Source organism: Pelodiscus sinensis, chromosome 13 (genome assembly GCF_049634645.1).
Source record: "Pelodiscus sinensis isolate JC-2024 chromosome 13, ASM4963464v1, whole genome shotgun sequence".
NCBI lineage: Eukaryota > Metazoa > Chordata > Testudines > Trionychidae > Pelodiscus > Pelodiscus sinensis.
Genome location: NC_134723.1, coordinates 44,514,978 through 44,529,330, shown reverse-complemented (window position 1 = coordinate 44,529,330; position 14,353 = coordinate 44,514,978). Strand labels below are relative to the sequence as shown.

Genomic DNA, 14,353 nt, shown 5'->3' with positions numbered 1-14,353 from the left:
TTTTTCTCACCTGGTTGGCAATTTTGCAGGGGAGTGCGGGTCTAGTGGTCAAAGCAGCGTCCTGGGGCGCAGGACTCGCGGATTTCAGCCCCTCCAGGCTCCGCGACAGCCCCTCGCCTCTCTGTGCCTCGTTGGTGCCGGGGTGTGAAATGGGGAGAATGATGAATTCCCGCCCAGGGGCCGGGCTGGAGCAGCGCGCAGGGGCCGACGCAATCGGGCCTCGCAGAAGCAGCCTCCCCCCGCAGCTGGGAGCCACCTGCGGGAAGCGCCCGGCTCTCACAGCGGCCGATGCGGGGCGCCGGCCGGTATCCGCCCGCTCTCCAGACGCTGCCCCGCCCAGTGGGCGGCGAGGAGCGCACGGAGCCGGGCAGAGGGGAAGCGCAGGAGACGCGTGGTCCCCCCGCCGGTGAGTAGGGGCTGCTGGCTGGCAGGCTCCGAGCCTGAGCGGGCAGTGGGTTTTGGGGGGCAGTGGGTTTTGGGGGGCAGTGGGGCCCCCCGCTGGTGGGGAGGGGGCAGGCGCTGGGGCGAGCCCGGGAGCGTCACGGTGCCAGCTGGGGCGCTGGTTCCTTCCTCGCCCCCCCCCACCCCCCGATGCCTTTGGCGTTGAATCTTTGCTGCCGGACTTTAGGCAGCGGCCGGCTGGGTCATTCCCTGCCCGGGAGCTCCCCCGGCGCCGCGTGGCTATTTTCAGGGCTAGAGAGGCGGAGAGATTAAAGCTGGCCGCCCCTGACCCCGCAGGGCTCCGGACTCCCCCTCCCCGCGGCCCTCTGATTCCCCAGGCTGTGTGTCCATCCCCCCCTTGCGGGATACGCTGTGTCGGAGCCAAACGCATCTGAAAACCCTGAAAACATCAGTCACAAGATGCCCCCCTCCCCCGAGAACAGCAGACCTAACGATTCAAACCAAAGGCGCAGAGAACAATGGAGACAAAAGTTCCTCTTATTCTATCCGAAAAGTCATCACTTCCCCTTCTATCCCTCCCGCTCCAAAGCATTTCAGTAGAGCGAAATACTTATTCTCCCCCTCCCGCCCTCCATGTTTCTGCTTAGCTCTTTTAGTTTCCCAATCACACACTGTGCTCTGTGCAGACAAGATCTAGAGCTTAGATTTTCAGCGGTGGATGGATAGGGAGGTGCATGTGCGGGTGTGTCAGACTATATAATATTGGAACCAGAATGGATTCCCCACACTGGAAAAACTAATAATCCGCAGACATATAAACTCCTCATTTACATTTTCAGCCCCTAAGGTGTTCTGTGCAAAGCTTAGTATGCCTATCTAGCTGCTATTAATGAACATGCTTATGCCTGTGCTTAATTTGACATAGGAAAGCTGAATTGGAATTACTCACCTATGTCAAAAAGTCTCAGGGGCAGCTGCGTCAGTCTATAACTTGAAAAACAATGAGTGGTCTTAGGGACTAATAAAAAATACAGCGTATCATGAGCAAAACCCACTTCATCAGATGCTTCAGGGGATAGCCAAGTGAGTGTGTACAGGATACACTTACAAAAACAACAAATAGTCTGGTAGCACTTTAAAGACTAACAAAACACGAAATGAATTCTCTCCGGTAACCATGCTACACAGCTACATCATAAACATCCAGGAACCCAGCCCTGCAATCAGCCCCAATGCCAACTCTGCCCACATATCTATACAAGAGAATTCATTACTGGAGCCAACCACATAAGCCACCAAATCGGGTTCATTCATTTAACTGCACATCCAGGAATGTAATCTGTGCCATCAAATGCCAGCAATGCCCCACTGCAATACAGACAGTCCCCGGGTTACGTACAAGATAGGGACTGTAGGTTTGTTCTTAAGTTGAATTTGTATGTAAGTCGGAACTGGTACATATTGTAGGGGAAACTCTAGCCAAACATTTGTCCAGAGCTCAGTTTTATTCTCCCACACCTCACTTCCCTCAGTCCTTTATTCTCAAGCTGAGGTGTCTGCTGAGAAAATCATAGAATAATAGGACTGAAAGGGACCTCAAGAGGTCATCGAGTCCAGCCCCCCGCCCTCAAGCCGCTCCGCGTCTCCCTGGTCTACTGGGGGGAAGTAGCTCGTGCGGGGTTGTTTCACCCCGTTTGTAAGTAGGGATCCGATGTAAGTCGGATCCATGTAACCCGGGGACTGCCTGTATATATTGGACAAAGTGGACAGTCCCTATGGGAAAGAATTAATGGACACAAATCAAATATCCGTAAAGGGAACATACAAAATCTGTTGGGAAACACTTGAGTCTGCCTGGGCATTCATTAACAGATCTTCAAGTGGCTGTTTTGTTACAGACTAATTCCATAAGCCAAATACACAGGGAAGGACTGGAACTACAATTCGTTCACAAGTTTGATACTCATGCTAATGGATAAAATAAAGACACCAGATGGCTGGGACATTATCAAACTACCAAACAATGGAAGTGCCAATAGCTCTTTGTCTGTATAGGATCTGCTGTTAGTACTCTTCCTCTCTAATCGCCCACTAATGGTTCTTATCTGCCTTTTTTGACTATTCAGTCTTTAGGTACTTATAGACTGTTTGTTTTTCCTGTTACATTCCAGCTCAGCTTTCCCCTTGATATTTTTATACCTACTGCCTCTAATTGTTCCCTCCCCCTTTCATTCCCCCCTCCCCATTTATTTTAGTTCTAGACATCCACAGAAGTGGGCTGTGCCCAAGAAAGCTCATGATCCCATCTACATGCTTTGCTAGTCTTTAAAGTGCTACAGGACTATTTGTTGTTTTTATAGTTTATTTGGGATGATTGAGTTGGGGTTGGTCCTGCTTTGGGCAAGAGGTTGGACTCGATGGCATCTTGAGGTCTCTTCTAGCCCTATGAACACTAAAACGGGTTCACCGATGCCAACCTTACATGTCACATAAGGAAACTGATGGGCTGTACCCACTTTTCAGCAAAGATTTAACGGTAGATCACAGTACTGAGGCTTCTAAGAAGCCTGTTTGACTAAGATGTTGCTCCGTTAAACATCAGCATTCTGCGTGTGGTATAAATTAAGTGCTATGAAGTAAAACAATTAAAAATAAATGACATTTTGTCAAGCAGATTATCACGGTACATGTTGTGATGCGCTCTGTCTGGTTCATTCATTGCTCATGTACAGTACTTGTTAACATTTCCCTGTCAATCGTGTCAATTACTGAGGTGAAACTGGCCTCATCTTTCCTAGAATATTGTTTCATATGTCTTTGAGTCTGCATTTTGTACTTTTGGCCCTAAACCAATGTTTACCTTACATTAGCCCAGCAGGGCCTATCTGCTTATTCGAGAACGGGCAGCAACATTGTGTATCGTCAATAATATTGTCCATTAAATCCCAGTTGTATAATCTTTAATACTGTGCCGTAGTACACTGAAAGACCCAAACTTGACTTCCAGATCTTAGGACGAGTTTGCTATGCAGGCATTAAGAAGAATTGTATCACCCTGTATGCTGAACACGTGGTCTGTCATCACACCTGCTATGGAACCACATCTACTGTGGGATTCGTGGAAGTGTCACTTTTCTGATATGACTCCTCCCCCGCAGTTTAAGAGCTCGCTCTTTGCTAACTCGCCATCCTGTGAGTTAGTCCTTAATCCTGTAAATAGCTGTATCGATTTCATTTGGGAATGCCGGTGTGAGGAAGAATTAGAGAGAGGATTCTGAGGTGCATGCCTGAAATGTGCACCATGTGTATGTACCTGGGCAGCAAAGTGCGCACAGGTCTTCTCCACTCAGTATGGTCCTCCCCCACCCCACCGTCATTCCCTCTATGTGATCCTGTACAGACGTGCTGACTTTCCTTAAATATGGCACTTGAAGGAGCCCAGCAGCCCTACCAGTCGCTCTGATGTGTCTTAATGTTAGGCATGGGTGAACTCTATAGCCACATGGAGTGACATTAAGGGAGCTCTGGATTAGCTTGTTGCAGAACTAGGGCCTTATTAGTTTTGAAGCTTTGGCGTGTGGGAGGGAGGAAGCTCATTAACATGAACTGCTGCCCTTGGGCAGCTCTGCAGTTCCCTGCCGTGGCTTTTGAGTCTTTCTTTTTGATCGTGATATTTGCCTGCTAAGGCGTTGGCATCTGAAGCTTCTATCATTTGCATGGCTTAGAAGCAGCAGATTCTTCTAGCAGGGGAAGTGTGTGTGTGTGTGTGGTGGAGGGGGGGGTATCAAGGAGGGCTTTTAAGTAATGCCATTAAAATTGCTTTTCTGATACTTGCATGGGCAGCTTCAGTTACTCATGATTTCCACTCTCTGTGACACAGTCGGCCCCTCCCCCCCCGAAAAGCATGTAATAATAATTTTGTATGCGTCCGAGTGAAGCGTGCTATAGGAAATATGACTGTACATTGCAAGGAAATGCACACAACGTAACATCGGATTTGGGCACGATCACACGTGACTGAAACCACTTTCTATGAGTGGGTGTAGCCATTAGTAAGATGCTGTTTTATTTTATTGATGTATTGATTTACATAACACTCTGCCATGCACCCCACTGGGGCTATTGTTGAAGCAAATACTTGACTTCGGGCTGGATCCTGAAAGGTGGCGAGGCCGTCAGGCGTTCCATTGATTTCAGTGAAATTGCTTGCAATGCCTAGAGAGAGGGACGTCATTGGTGCTGTGCAGCATCTGGCCAGAGTCCTCAGCGTTTTGCAGGATTGTGCCCTTCGATACTGGATCAAAAAGACCACATTCTCACAGACTGGGTATGAAGTGAAATCCTCGTGTAGGATTTCAGCCCTTAACTCTTTTAGCCCGTCAGTGAGAAGAGCCCAAATCTGTGAAGTTCTGCATGCCCTCAGTTTTTATTTACTTCATTAGCTTGGCCGTTATCTACTATATATTTGAGTTTGTCTGTCTATCTGTCCATCTGTCTGGTTGTTCAAGAACTCCTCCTAAATGGTAGGAGGTAGGATCACCAAATTGGGTAGGCAGCTTCCCCTTATCATAATGGGTTGTGTACAGAAGGGGACTGCTTCTCATAAAACCATACCGAAAAGAGACAGAATCACCAGGCAGGTTAAAGGGGCTGACTGGGGGGGGCTTCCTCATCTGGGAATGCCCCAGTCCTGAGCTTCCCATGCCCCCGATGTCCTTGATGAAGGGTGGGTGGGTGGTGACTGAATCTTCTCTCTCCCCCCCCCTCCAATTCATATGGGAACATTGCTGGCTTTCCCCCTTCGTCGGGGAGCGAGGGGAAAGTGCATAATTTTCTGCATTCCTCACTCTGGCCCGGGAGGCGGGGAACAGAGAAACCTGGGCCTGCCCCAGTTGGGGGACATGCACCCCTCCCCTGGCAGTGCCCGCTGGAGCTGCAGCAGCCATGGAGAGGCGCTTCTCACCTGGCCTCAAGCTGCTGCGGTGAGAGGGGGCTAAGTTTGTCCTCTCTCCCCAGGGCAGCCTGTGTACAGAACCCCTCATCCCCGGCCCCACCCCAGAGCAATGACTTAAATGAAGAAAAACAAACATTAATTAAGGAGCTGAGCAATGCTGGGAAAATCTAGTATATGCGTAACATAAATATAAACACAATACAGACATATTAACAGTGAAGTACAGATTTCAGACTGATTTTCATTATGTAACTAAACTGTAATTATATGCTCTATGAGCAGAAACTAATTATCTTCATATGTTTATCACTATACCAGTTGAAAATGATTCATCTCTCTTCCCCCCTCCCCTGTTGTTTGCTTGAATTTTCTTTGTAATGCTCAGAGAAACTTTCTTAAAGCCAAATAGCTAAGATTCCTAGATGCCCAATGCAGATTTGATTATGCAAACAGTTCTTGTTATTTGGGATCTGTAACACAGTCTTTTCGGTCATTTCCACATATTGTGGAATCAATATCCACTCTTCCCAGCCTCTCTGGGATCCAGTAGTCATGATAAATTAATTTAGCTGTCTTAGTGTAAGCCTCAGGACTTCAGAAGATTTACCAGTGCTAGAGCAAATATTACCAGACTTCGGCATTAAAATTAATGTTTGTTCTCCAAATTTGGCTTAATTTATGAGTAGGTTTATCCTCATCAACAAAATATAGCTACAGAAAGGCAGTTTAGCCTGTTTATTTACCAAAAATGGGAGTGGGGTATGGGGAGAAAAGAAATGAAGAGTTATCCTATATTCAGAGCTCTTGTTGATTGATACAAGAAAAGTCTGGAATGTTTCACAACTAGGTGTTGCTGACAAATGAAAATGTCAAGATCATGAATTACTGTTGGGGAAAGAGTTAGAATGTTACTTAATTCTGAACAGTGGAGAAATTGAAGATGCACTGAGCAATATTTGTCTATTTCTCATTATATGAATTACTCTGGATGGTTTCTAAGGGAGAAAGTCTAATATGTTTGGTGCTAACAAATAAACATTCTTGTATCCTTAATCAATACTGCCTAATGTTTGCTGTAATTCCTCTAAGCCTTCCAGTCAGGATATCTCATCCCTATTGCTGAATTGTTTTAAAATGGGTTTAAAATGAAACTTAATAAAATGAGCAGTGGGCCAGGGAGCCTTCTAGAATGCCTTTGTGAGGACTTTCATTAATCTTTGTCTTTATACTACAGTCTGCATTTGCCATGTGGTTGGGTTCAGAATCTTTAGTTATATAATGTGAACATCAAGCTGTGTAATGACAAACCAAACATAGGGACACACAGCAGTCCACATTATACACCCTGTTGGTCTATTGTGTGCATTGGGTCCCCAATGTTCCATTCTAGCATGTGTGTACATGCTTATTACATCTGAAATAACTTTCCAAAGCAATGCCAGTGACATACGCATGGACCTCATTTGAAACTGATCAGTGACTTTACCAGGAATAAGAACAGTTTGCATAGGGGGTTTGTTACTTGTCTGTTTTAATTGGAAAGCAGTTTTTCCACAAGTTACTGTCTCTATTATTTAAGATTAATCTATATGCAGTTTTAACATAGAGACAGATAGGGTATGTCTAGACGACATGGCTCTGTCGACAGAGCCATGTAAACTAGTTTACCCGACGTAGTCAATGAAGTAGGGATTGAAATAATCCCCGCTTCATTAAAATAATAATGGCTGCCGCGCTGTGCTGACAATCAGCTGATCCGGCACAGCACGGGAGTCTAGACGCAGATTGGTCGACAAGGGAAGCCTTTGTCGACCGCTCCTGTAAACCTCGTTTCACGAGGCATGAGGGAGCAGTCGACAAAGGCTTCCCTTGTCGACCAATCCGCGTCTAGACTCTCGCACTGTGCCGGATCAGCTGACTGTCGGCACAGCGCGGCAGCCATTTTTATTTTAATGAAGCAGGGATTATTTAAATCTAGACATACCCATAGGTTTGTCATGATCAGGGGAGGTTTGTTGCCAGCCAGTCCTTGTATTGATAACTTTTATATGCAACAGAATGAGTGCTACAGGTTACAACAGAAAAATACCTCCTCTCATAGCTGCAATAAACTCCAATAACAGGAACCATTTCAGTCTTGCCAATGCCTACAATTTTATCACGGGTGTCATGATATTTGGTGCCTTGCATGTTCAGAAGTGTCAGGGGGTAGCCGAGTTAGTCAGTACAGGATAAACTTAAAAAAATAACAAATAGTCTAGTAGCACTTTATAGACTAACAAAACATTCAGATGGTACTATGAGCTTTCCTGGGCACAGCCCACTTCTTCAGATGACCGGAGTTTTGAGTTTAGGATGTCCAGATCCAAAATAAATAGGAGAGAAGGAAGAGGGAGGAAGGGAAAAAATGAAAGGGAGCCGGAAACAAGAAGCAGAGGGTATGTAAATATCAAAGGGAAAACCAAACAGGCAAAACTGGTAATCTATAAGCACCTAACGATTGGATAGTTAAAAGAAGCAGATAAGGATCATAGGGTAGCAATTAGATAGGAAGGATACTAACACAAGAATCTACACAGACAAAGAGCTGTTGGCACCTTCATTGTTTGTTTAGTTGATAATGTCCCAGCCGTCCATTATCTCAATTGAGGCCATAGGTGTGAGAATTAAATGTGTGGATGAATTGTAATTCCAACCCCTTCTCTGTGTATTTGGCTTGTAGAATACAGCCACTTGGAGATCTTTTAAAGTGTGACCAGGTAGAGTAAAGTGTTCCCCAACAGGTTTCTGTATGTTCCCTTTACAGATATCTGATTTGTGTCCATTGAGTCTTTCCCGTAGGGACTGTCCAGATTGTCCAATATATATATATAGCAGTGGGGCATTGCTGGCATTTGATGGCACAGATCAAATTACTGGATGTGCAGTTAAGCTACCAAATCAGAGGCTCGTTTATGTTGTTAAGTTATGATAAGAGGAAGCTGTAGATCGAACTTGTTCCTCCTAACTGAGAAGAGTTAGGATCACAAACAAGGAGGCCTGTGGCACCTTAGACACTAAGACCAGGTATGCAATAGTCCCGGCAGCTTGGCTTAAGGTACACAACTCCAGCTACATAGAATTTGTAGCTGGAGTCATCTTATCTTAAGGTGAGCTTGGCGGCGTCCCTACAGTGGGAGGTCGATGGGAACAAATACTCCCATCAGCTTCCCTTACTCCTCGGAAAAGCAGGAGTACTGGATGCCGGTGGGGATACCCTCTGAGTTTGATTTAGCGAGTCTAGTTAAGTCTCACTAAATCAAACTCCAGAAGGTCAATTGTGGCAGTGGTGATCTTCCTTTTAGTGTAGACTTGGTCTAAGAGTTTAATTAGGGCAAAAGCTTTCATGGATAAAACACACTTCATCAGATGATTTGGAGTGGAAGTTATACTTTTATGAAGTGGGTTTTATCCATAAAAGCTTATGCTCTACTAAATCTATTCATCTCTAAGGATGAATCTACACTTCAGGGCTTAACTCAAAATAAGCTACACAAACTGAGCTACGTCAATTGCATAGCTTATTTAGAAATAGGGAGCATCTACACAGCTCTTATTTTGAAATAGAGCACTCTTCCTCTGACTTCCCTTATTCCTCGTACAGTGAGAGTTATAGGAGTCGGAATAAGAAGTCCTCCAACTTGACAGTATTTTGACACTATTTTGAAATAACTGCCTGCTGTGTAGACGCGGACTACGTTATTTTGGAATAGTGCTAGTTATTTCGAAATAGTATTGCAGTGTAGACGTACCGTAAGGTGCCACAGGACTCCTTGTTGTTTTTTCAGACAGACTAACACGGCCCCCCTCTCTGAGACTTGTCGTGGTTGGGAGGAGTTCTTGAACAGACAGACACACAGAAAAACTCAAATATATAGTAGATTGAGTTACACAACCAGCACCGCTCTCTCAAAGCCCTCTTCTGTAACGACCAGATTTACATACCTGGCTCTATTATTTCTGTGTGCTGCAATATATATCTCATTTCAATGTAATTAATATTTACTCCTAAACGGAGGAGTGGGTTGACTTATTATTGCCTGTGTTTGTTGGAAAAGTTGACGTAGCATTGGTTGGCGAGAAAGGAAGTCCATAAAATCCATTCTGCTACTACACCTGCTTTTCCATTAATTTAAATGACACTTGCTAGCGGTGAAGGGGCTAATCCTGTTGGCTCACTCTGCTGTCTTTTATTGTACCAGTCTGTGCTCTGTTGAATAGCTGGGTTGCTTCTAAAAGATTTTCAGCTTCCGGAGAGAGCTAGATGCCCGTACTGTGGAAATCGAGAGCTTTGTCCAGTGTTACACAGTGGGGCTAGGAGTCAAGCAATCTGGCATCTTTTCCCAGCCCTGCTGCTGATTTGCTGTGTGACCTTAAGCAAATCACACAAGGTCTGCTACTTTTCCCAGTGACATCAGTCATGTACTTGCACACAGTATGTTGCAGGTCTGGCTCTGTATCCCATGCAGATTCACCATAGAGCTTCCATCTATGAGAGATGCGCAAGATACTCACGCTAAGATCCTTTAATGCATCGCCCAGGTATGGCTGATTAGTCTCATATAGGGTAAATTATGCACAGCATCAGGTAGTGGTTGAGCAGTAACATATAGTTTAGCATTTAATCATGAAGTCAGTGGGAATTTTGCCTTCATGACTCAGGACTAGAGCTGAGTGAAAAAAATATTTTTCAATATAGCAGCCAAAAAAAAAAAAAAAAATTAGGGGAAAAATTAGCTTTAGGCATACCAGAAATCAATTTTTTTATTTTTCTCCCTGAAATGAAAAAAAAAGTTTCTATCCCAAACACAGCGAACCCAAATATCTTGAAAATGTTTTGCTTGACCGACAAGATTTTTTTTAGTTTAGTTTCCTGTGGGTTTTTTTTCTTTTTGGTTATGTTTTAAAATAAGTCTAGGCAACTTTCTACAGAAATCCTGCTGTTTGAAACAGAAAGTTAAAGATTTCATTTAGAAAAGGCTGATTTAAAATGTGTGGATTTCTTAAAATGCCTGTTTTTTTCAGTGAATACATGATTTGTTTGCAAAGCTTTGTACAGCTCTCCTTAGAATACCCATCTGACTGTAATACCAGAGCAGAGATACCACCATGGCCTGTGAGGCTTAAGAGAGAGATTTTCTTCCACCTGTGTTTTCACTAACCTCTCTGACCTTCTCAAAGTAGTGGCAGCCGGCAGGCAGGTGTTTAAAGGTATTCCCATGCCTGATCCTAATCCTTGCCTACATCTCATCTTTTGTGTGTAGGTGGGAGGGGGTGGGATTTAGGGTCCCCTATCTCATGGGGTATATGTGCGTGTGCAATACTGCTCTACCCATTTTGGTCCCAGGATATTAGAGGGGTGAGGTGGATGCAGTAAAATCTTTTACTGCTCCAACTTCTGTTAGTGGACGAGTCAAACTTTCAAACTACACAGAGATCTTCTTCCGGGGGGTTGTGCGGTTTCCTTCATGCACGTGAAGTGCTCTGAGAGCCGCCTGTTCAAGGACCTGCTAGTAGTGCAAAATCAGGGACACGTACCAAAAAAACCATTTTTCTTGGATCTTGAGCTCTCTGTTCTATTCAGGTCTGGCATGAAATGATCATTTAGGAAACCATACGGGAAGCCAAGGGAGAGTGGGGCCTGGGAGGAAGGGAATACAGAGAGGGCCACCCAGAGAGCAGGGAGAGAGTATGGGGGGCACCCAATTTAGCAATTACAGTTTGAATGGGGGTACAGGTGAGTGGTGGAACCCCAAGCACTAGGGATGTAAAATCCTGCTTAATCCGTTAACCCGTTAAAGGATATGTTTAACTGGTTAACTGCTTAAGTACGGGAGGACAGAGAGTGTAGCCCAGTGGTCCCCAACCTTTAGGGGCTGCCGTGCGCCTGGGGGTGGGGCTGTGCATGTGCTGTACGTCTTGGGTGCAAGAATGACTCGGGCCGGCCCAGGTCACTTGGCGGGTGCACATAAATGCCCCGGCGGGTGCCATGGCACCCTTGGGCACCGTGTTGCGGACCACTGGTGTAGCCATTTACCTTTACGCAAGTAATATGCTTTAATGTACTTTGCCAGCTATCTTTTTTTTTTTTTTTGAAAGCAGAAGGACCTGTACATTACCTTTGGTAAAGGTGCACCCGCCACAATATTGTGTCTGAAGCTGATTCCAAAGCAGGGACAAAGCCTTAATATTTTTTTTAAGTTTTAAAATTAGTAATGTAAAATAAGTAAAAAGGTATCGTGATCATTTAAATCGTAGTTTGATGTCCTTGTACAAATGTGCATATTGCTTCTCTATAACAAAAAAAATCAACTTTATATATAAAATATATGCAAAACAACCAACCAAATATTACCAACACTGCAAACATTAAACCACCAAATATTACCATATATCCCCATCCAAATATAAACAATAAGGAAATCAGCAGCTCTAAAAACAAGCATTTATCGGTTAAAACAAAATATTTAATCAACACCACCTTAGCATAACAAAACAAAAAAACTGAAAATAACATCCATCAAAAACAGCATAACATTGCAAACCCACTAATCCTAATAAAAAAAACTATTCTAAAAAACCCTGTTTTGTCTTAAAAGCAAAAACATCCTCCAAAATCTAAAGCATCAATGTAAAGCATCAATCAGTCCAAACCAATAACCCCCCCGTTCCTTCCTCCGTAATCAATCTAGCTAGCCATAAACCAATAAATATAACATCAGTTAATAAAATAATATGCGTCTATGTAAGCATGTGCTAATTGCTTTGCTGTTGTATTCTCAATAAATGCGGCATATTTCCATTTCCCCCTATAAAAATCCCATGTCCTGCTGATAAGCATAACAAGGGCACAGATTCATATTTTTATGTCTGAGTTTGTAATCAAGTTAAGTGAAACTAGAGGGTACAGAAGGCAAATCAGACTTCTCAAAGGGGCCCAGTAGTCAGGAAAGGTTGAGAGCCACTGCATTAGGTCAACAGAAGGTTGGTAAGGTCATCAATAATTGACTTATGACAGCACTTTGTAAACATCCTGCCGGCTTTTCCTTCTGGAGAGTTAGACAGATCTTGTCTGCAGCCTTTTTTTCTCCACCTGGACTTTAATGTGTGGCCCCTACAATTGCCCCTATTGTCTTGTCCTGAAAATGACATAGGAACTCAACTTTAGAGACTGGAATTCAAAATCTCAGCCTAACATACTGGCTAACTGCACTTTTTTTCTCCTCTTTGTTTCTTCAAGCTAGGAACAATAATTACACAGGAAGTGGAGGAATGTTAAACCATTTATACATGTATGACTAGCTGCCAGCATGTGTTTCTTTAAGGGCTTATGTTTCACTACCAATTTCCTTTGTTCATCTGTCGTGTTTTCTTACCTTACCATTCTGATGAGTGAGGAGTGGATTTTTGTTAAACCTCTAAGACTGCTCAGGCTAGTGGGTTGTTCCATAATTTAAAACAATGGATTATTATAGAAGAAAATGCATTCAAGTGTTAAGGTTCTTATTGTAAATCAGCTTAAAGCAAGGGAAATCTGAGTTTTATCTCAGAAATTCTTGCAATAGGTGATTTGTCAAGTCTCTAGAATTAAATTCATATATTTTTATATTATCTTTTTAATTAGAAGCAATGTAACGACCGTCTTAGTTAGAGAGACGATGGGAGAGCGAGAGCCTGCCATTACTGCAGAATCTGCTCTTGAAACAATACCACCCCCATTTTTGCAGACGTAAGTGGGGTTAGAGAAGTGACTAATGACCAACAGCATCCTCTCACCCACCAGATCTCTGTGTAGGAACTTCATATCCGCTGCCTGTTCCCTTCTGCTCTAAGGAAAGACTCGGTTTGACTGTAACAGGGCTAGCGGAATGCTGGGAAAACACTTTTACGCAGAGAGAGAATGAATTAGACGGCTTGAGAGACAATCAACGGCAACTTTTAACACTTTAGCAGAGTCGCTTTTTCAGCGTGGAATCCCACGCGTCACTCGATAAGAACTCCGACTGTGTTGTCACTGTACGCGGTGTGCAGCATTGCTAGTCTGTAACACTCTATTGTGTTTCCCTGGCGGTACTGTAAAAATGTGGTTTTTGTTATATTTGGCAACAATATATCAATTCCTAGGGAGACTACTACGCACGGTCTTAGGAAAAGGAGGGTTTTGTTGCTGCTCTGAAAGACTCATTAATTTTAATACTTAGATATGTTTGTCTCAGTGAGATGTTGAACCGTGTCCATTAAGCGCAAATAGTACAATATCGAATATTGAGATGCTGAACGTAACAAACAATAAAAATCCCTCCCTAATTTAACTCAGCAGTTGTACCTTACTAGAAGGGCCTGGAATGTCAAATGATGGGTTAAAGGCCTTTAAAACATTTAAGGACTGTCTGGATATTCTACTGGCCCGGGGGCAGCTCTCACCTGGAGCAGAGCCAGCACATGTGACTGGTGTCTCCCTGTGCCTGGCCTTTACGAAACGGTGTCCGTATTTCGCTCTGGCCAGGGCTGGCTTGAGCCATTCCTGCGCCCCAGGCAGTGGATGTGTGATGCATGCGCGGCTCCGCCCCCGGGCACATGGTGCATGCGTGGCTCCGCCCCCCAGCGTGCTGCAATCGGGCGCGTGGTGCCTGATGGCAGCTCTAAGGGGCGCCGCACGGCCAGGCACGCAGTGCCCCTTACAGCTGCCATCAGGCGCCCCCTAGAGGTTGGCGCCCCGGGCAGCTGCCTGGCTAGCTCCGCCCCCTTAATCCGGCCCTGGCTCTGGCTTATCCCCAGAAGGTGTATAGTCCCTGACGTTTGGTAACTGGCATCAATGACAGCAGCCCCATGGCAGCTCTAACCAATGAAGGGAAGATTTGCCTTGGGAGGATGACCCTACACCAAACTCCTGGCACATGGGTCAGTCCTGGCTGGAGCAATTGTGCAATCTGGCCTGGGACTCCTGGTGGGGTGGGA

General features: G+C 44.7%; 1 protein-coding gene across 1 annotated transcript in view; it reads left to right on the top strand.

The window, feature by feature from the left end:
• Window positions 1–213: 213 nt before the first annotated feature.
• Window positions 214–14,353, top strand: part of LOC102451066 (uncharacterized) — a 100,259-nt gene continuing 86,119 nt past the window's right edge. Inside the window, exon 1 of the mRNA XM_075941124.1 lies at window positions 214–406. The gene's annotated coding sequence lies outside the window, so the exon portion shown is untranslated. The remainder of the gene's footprint in view (window positions 407–14,353) is intronic.